This window comes from Panthera uncia, chromosome B4 (assembly GCF_023721935.1).
Source record: "Panthera uncia isolate 11264 chromosome B4, Puncia_PCG_1.0, whole genome shotgun sequence".
Lineage (NCBI taxonomy): Eukaryota > Metazoa > Chordata > Mammalia > Carnivora > Felidae > Panthera > Panthera uncia.
In genome coordinates this window covers 113,097,648-113,104,089 of record NC_064809.1, presented here as the reverse complement: position 1 = coordinate 113,104,089, position 6,442 = coordinate 113,097,648, and the positions used below count along the sequence as shown (strand labels likewise).

At 42.1% G+C, this 6,442-nt stretch overlaps 1 pseudogene; it reads right to left on the bottom strand.

Moving 5' to 3' along the window:
- Positions 1-388: 388 nt before the first annotated feature.
- LOC125920325 (nuclear prelamin A recognition factor-like) lies at positions 389-4,321 on the bottom strand (annotated as a pseudogene).
- Between the last annotated feature and the right edge of the window lie 2,121 nt (positions 4,322-6,442).

Sequence of the window (6,442 nt, the reverse complement as noted above, 5' to 3'; positions counted from 1 at the left end):
TGTACATTTCTGGCTGCTCACTAGCCCTTTCTCTTTGTGGGTAAACTGTTCTTTCTTCTTTAAGGTTCTTCTGCACAGCCTCCTGCGCAGGCTGCAGGATGAAAGAAGCAAGGTAGGGGAGAGGCAGGACCACAGCAGGATCAGGACACATTCTGCTGCTAACCCCACAGGGGAGGGACTAAGATAGCTGTTTTCCTGACCACACAGCCTGGCCTAAGTGGGCAGCCTGTCTCCGGCCTCCACCTTCTATCTGTAGTGCCTGTTAGCCTTGCCAGACTTCCCCTGCCTTAAGGTGAGTTCACCTTAAAGGCTGAATGTAAAAGTGCAAGTCTGGGGCCTAAGCCACCAGCACCCACAGGGCCTCTGAGTTAGAGGTCTGGTCCCAGAAGGAGGCTGCCACTGTACTCTGGAAACCATAGTAGTGAGGAATGTGGACCACTGTTCCAGAAAAGCTGGAAATCCAGATTTATATATAAGCTCTCAATTCCAAAAGGTTGCAATTTATTCATGTTCTGACAAAAACATTTTCAGGAGTAATGCAAGTAGGTAAAAATAAGAGCAAAGTAGGCAGACTGTGGACTGTGGCCCCACAACAGGCCCCTGCAGCCTGCCTGCCTCCTGTCTTCATTTCCACATCAAATCTCTCCGAGACACACGAATCTGAACTTCTGGCGGGGTGGGGGGAGGTCTTAGCTCTTCACAGGACGTTTTTTGGATTTTTTTTTTAAGCCTAAAAGATAGTAGTGTGTCTTCATTCTTGTTCTTTGGGATATTTTCAGTCTTTTTTTTTTTTTTTTTTTTTTTTTTGAGAGAGCAAGAGAGTGAGAGAGAGCCTTAACCAGGCTCCAAGCCCAGCACAGAGCCTGAGCTCATGACTGTGAGATCATGACCTGAGGTGAAATCAAAAAGTCAAACGCATAACCAACTGAGCTACACAGGTGCCCCTATTTTTCAGTCTTAAGACAAAAGGATACTTCAATTGGGGCAGTCCTTGTTTCATGTTAAAATATTGCACTCGCACACATATTACAAAGATAGCACCAAATCAAACTGTGTGAGGGAGTCACAAACAAATATAGGGTAGAGAATTCTGAAAAACTGATGTAATAACTGAGAAGCCGAGCAGTTTTCCTCTAGTGTCTCTGATGCCCACACTCAGTCGCTCCTCCCTCCTTGGGCAACTGACAGGGCCTGCTTCCCAGCCTTCTCCACCTTGACCACTTGATGTCTCAGCTGATGGCAGGGAGCCCTGGCCTTGGCACACAGTGTGCAGGGCTTCCTGGATTCTGGGGGAGTTGGCCCTGTTCAGCCACTCCTGGTACAGCTGCTGCATGTGGGCGCTCGTCTGGGGGCCTGCATGGGGATGTCAGCATAGAAGCCTTTCATGTGCCGCGGCAGTGCCTTTTCTGTATGCCCATCCTCGGTCTGGGCTTAGCCTCTGCTGTTTAAACACCCCCTGGTCCATGTGAGCACTTCCACAAAGTGGTATGGGAGCTTGCTCTTCTTAAGTTTGAGAACCATATTCTGGATGTTTTGAAAGCAGCAAAGCATAACAGAACCTCCCCATTCTTTTCAAGGGTGACCTCCTGGAAGTCTTTGTTCCTCAGGGTGCAGCAGGTGTCCTCCCCATGTTGTCAAACAGCTGCTTGGCTGCGTGTCTGAAGATGAGCACCAGGTACCCATTGGAGCTGGGCCCATCACAGTGCCTCACCTTCTCCTCCTTCAGGCGTCGGTGTCCATGGCAGCATCTTTTCACCAAGGGGTCACTTTGCTCCATCATCTGAACAATTTCACCTGAGGTTAATACTCAGTGAGCACCCTGGGAACCAAGTGAAGCCATAGGAAAATCTTCTTGAAGGGTCTCCGGTTTCTTATCTTTGCAAGGGGCCACAATTATGTGAAAACTCTTGTCTGGGGACAGGTTCTGCCATCTGGCGAAGTAATCCTTCACCAGGGAGCCCATGATCTGTTGAGGAGACTTGGTGGTGCAGAGGTGGGAGGGGTGGTGACAGCAAGTGCTCTGAGTATGGGACCCAGCTGGGATTGGTGGAGGTGAGCCTGGGTAATGCCAGCTCTTCCTCACTGTGCTGGTGGTGTTGAGGCAGATTCTGACTCTCCAGGATGAACTCCATAGCAGTTGTTGTATCAAAGACAGTGCACCCCAAGACTTTTGAGGAAGCCATGGAATCTTCTAGATGTATCAGTCACACTGAGGCAGAATTTAGCAGCAAAATAAAGCAGAGACTGAGGACACACTGACCCTGCCAGCACCTTGTACTGTGAGGTATCACATTTCTTATTAAGTTTCAGAATTCAAAAGAAGTCCTTGGTGTTCTGTTGGGACACCTGGATCCCTTCTTCCAGTCACGCAACTGTCACATACCAGGCAGTTACTCAGAAATATTTTGGCATCAGCCAACTTACAGAATTCTCCCTTCTTCCACGTGCAGTGCTCACACTTCATCTGGAGCAGAGCAGGTGAGGGGCCAGGGCTCGGCCTGAGAGGAACACCAGGAGATGCTGTCTTTTCACTTTCATAGTCTTCTTTGAAGCACAAAAATTTTTAATTTTGATAAAGTACAATTTACCTGTTTCCCCCCTGCCCCCTTTGGTGTTTGTGTTTTTGGTGTCACATCTGAGAAACCATTTCCTAATCCAATGTCATTAAGATTTATGGCTGTTTTTTTCTGAGTTTTAGTTTTAGCTCTTGCATTTAGATCTTTGATTCGTCTTAACATTTGCATATACATATAGGAGTCCAAGTTCATACTTTTCCATGTGAATTTCCAGTTTTCCCAAAATCATTTTTTGAAAAGACTCTTCTTTCCTCTATTGAATTGTCTTGGCACCTTTGTCAAAAGTCAATTGACCATAAATGTAAAGGTGTATTTCTGGACTCTGAATTATAGCTCACTGATCTATATATCTACATCTACATATCTATGTTTTTGGCATTAGAGTTATATTGACTACTGTAGTTTTGTTGTAAGTTTTGAAATCAGGAAGCACAACTCTTTCCAATCTTGATGCATTTTGTTATTGTTTTATTACATTGATTAGGACCTTCAACATAACCCTGAATAGAAGTGGTGACAGCACACATTCTTGTCTTCTGTTACTCCTGACCTTAGGGGAAAAAGATTTAGTGTTTCACTATTACATTTTTCAAAGATGATTGTTTTATTGAGAAAGTTCCTTTCTATACTTAACTTGCTGAAGGTTTTTGACATGAATGGATTTTGAATTTTGTCAGATGCTTTTTCTGGATCTACTGAGACTATCATTTTGTTTTTCTCTTTCATTCTATTAATGCGGTGAACTACACTAACTTTTCAATGTTTAACCTCACCTTCCTTGGCCATGGCATCTTATCCTTTATACTGCAAGGTTTAATTTGCAATATTTCATTAAGAATTTAAAAATCTATATTCACGAGGGGTATTGGTTTGTAATTTTCTTGTAAAATTTCCTGGTCAAGTTTTGATATCAGGATTATATTGGCTTCATAAAATGAGTTTCAAAGTGTTCATTCCTGCTCTGCTGTCTGAAATGTATAGGATTAATACTTTTATCTTCTTTAAAAGTCTGATAAAATTTACTAGAGTAGCCATCTGGCTCTGGAGTTTTCCTTGTAGGAAAGTTTTGATTAGAAATTACATTTCTTTAATAGATATTGGGCCATTTAGCTTTTCTTTTTCTTCTTGTGTCAGTTTTTTTTTTTTTGTATTTTTCAGGAATTTGTCCATTTCACCTAAGTTGTCAAATTTATTGAAACTATCCCTTTAATATATGTATAATTCATTAGCATTATGACTACATTAAACTTAGATTTTCTGCGTACAAAATAAAGTAGATGACACATACCGAATTGGGAAAATAAATATATAAATGTGGCAGAAAAGGGTATATATTGTAGGAACAATCTATGAAAGAAGAGGGAACTACAATTCAGTGTGACAAATACCATGAGAGGTACACAGAGAACACATAGGAAGAATACCCAGGCCTAAAAATTTAGGAAGTCAGAATCATGATGTCCAAGTGATGAGTTATTTAACTTGGGATAAATAAATCTAATCAAATTCACAGACACTTAAAAGCTGAGAATTTAGATCCCAAATATAATTACTTCACATTGGTCATCTATCTATGAGCATCTCTACAGTCAACTGGATCCCCTTTTACTGGCATATCCTTAATTAAAAATAAGTTTGTGTGTGTGTGTGTGTGTGTGTGTGTGTGTAAAAATGGTAAATACATTATAAAAAATTCAAACAAGATAGAAAAGTCCAAAATACAAAATAGGAACCTCTTGCATTTTGGCCAACATCCTTCCAGATCTTTTTGCATCCTTATATCCACATATATCCACATACATATTCATGTCAAAATGACACTGTTCCTGCTAATTTATATTGTTTTATTACAGGGGGGAACCTATATGCTATGAACATATTTTCATGTAAATATTTATAACATTGTTTTTAATGGCTTAATTAATTCCATTGTGCACATGCACTGTAATTTAACTAGAGTCCTAGTGATGGCATTTATGTTGTTTCTAAAACAACTATTACAAAAAAGGGAGTAAGGAACATCTGTATGAATGTTTTGTTTTTGTTATTGTCTTTAGAACGAACTGACTAGGAAATGAGATTTCGGGGCAAAGGCTAATGAAATTTTGGTAAATAAGACTGTCCCAATTTCAATTTTAACACCAATAGTACACAATATAGTTAAATGTAACCCCATATCCCTATGTACCCTGATGGACAAAAAGGATCTGTTTGGAATGTTGGACATCTTTTCATTTGTTAATTAGAAGTTTCTTTTTCTTGGTTTAAAAATGTCCTATTGATTTCCTTTGCTAATTTTATTTATTGTGGTGTTTTTAAAGTTGATATTCAATGAACTGTTTGTATATTAGGAATATTTTTCCTTTTCCCACATGATACAAATTTATTTTCCATTTGTTCATTAATTGTATATAGACTATTACAATCTTTATGAGTTTAATTTTTACCAATTTTTTTTCTGTTATGGTTTCTGGTTCTTGTGTTATACTTAGCAAAGGTCTTTCTCAGCTCAAGATGAAAAAGATTCACCTTAATTTTCTTGTAGTATTTTTATGGCTTCACTCTGTACATTTAAGTTTTTGATTCATCTGGTATTTATTTGACAAAGGAGACATATAAAAAGCCTGTCTCCAGTGGTTCTTTATTTCTCAGATAATCTTTTTCCTCACTTAGCAGTGATTTGTAGCATATAGTTTACTGATTACCAGCAAGACTTCTGGAGTCCAGACTTCCTGGCTTCAACAGTAACGGCTCTGGGTTATATTATAAAATCGAGATAATAATTGCAGCTATCTTAGCGTTCAACCGTAGAACTTGAAAGTGTTCTGGTACTTGACACCTAAATGCTCGGCAAATGTGAGCTACTATTATTAAATACTCGTATATGCATAGCAGTTTGTTTCTGGATTCCGTATCCTGTTCACTGATATTATCGATAAACCACATTTTTCTGATCCATATGTTGACACTCCATGACCCAACTCAGTGTCCCATCTAGTGGCTCCTCTTTACTCATTTCAACAAAAAAGGTCCTCATCTCAGTTGTCTTTCTAATCATGACTAGAGCCCGAAAATGTTGCCCTTGACGGTAAAAATAGGCTGTGCTTCACAATGCAGTGAGAACCGAAACCCCAAACCAAGGGAGAGTGCCTATTTCTTCTACCACGTATTCTTAAAGGCTGAAACCCTACCTCATTTTCAGCCATTGGCATATAACTGACGCTCTCAAAAACTAGTACCTTCTCTTCCAACTCTAGTTTACAACCTTAAGGCAAATGGTTCACAATGTTACCCCCGTGGGTCCTGACTTGACGAGACTAGGTGAGATCTGGAGGAGAACGCGAGGGGCGGGAAAGGATTCACCCCCGCCCCCCGGCCCTGGTCCTGGTCCTGACCTGGCCATTGCCTCCTGGCAAGCTGAGCCCTCCTGGCAAGCTGAGCCGACTCCCCACTCCGGGGCTGACGCCCCAAGACTGACATTGCAGGCCGGCGACTCCAGTCCCCATTAAATCTACACAATCAGGGACGAAGGCAGGAGGACGTGGCAGCAGAACCTCATTGGAGCCCTCAAAGAGGCAAGAGTGTAAGAACCCGCAGAAGGAAGGAGTAGCGACAAAAGGGGAAGCCCCCCCCCCCCCCAGACATGGCATAGCGAGGAGGCAAGGGAGATCAGCTTCGCGCTCAACCGCGCACTTCACTCTGGCTCAACGAAGCAAGTGCCCGGTCTCGGATTTTCGGTTCCCTTCGGCTCACGGGATCTCCGCGTCCCCGCCAGCGGCGTATCGTAGCGCCGCCTCGCCCCCAGCATTCCCGCCGTCGACCGCAGCCGCTCCCGCCTCGGCTCCGCTTGCCTCCTCCCTCTAACG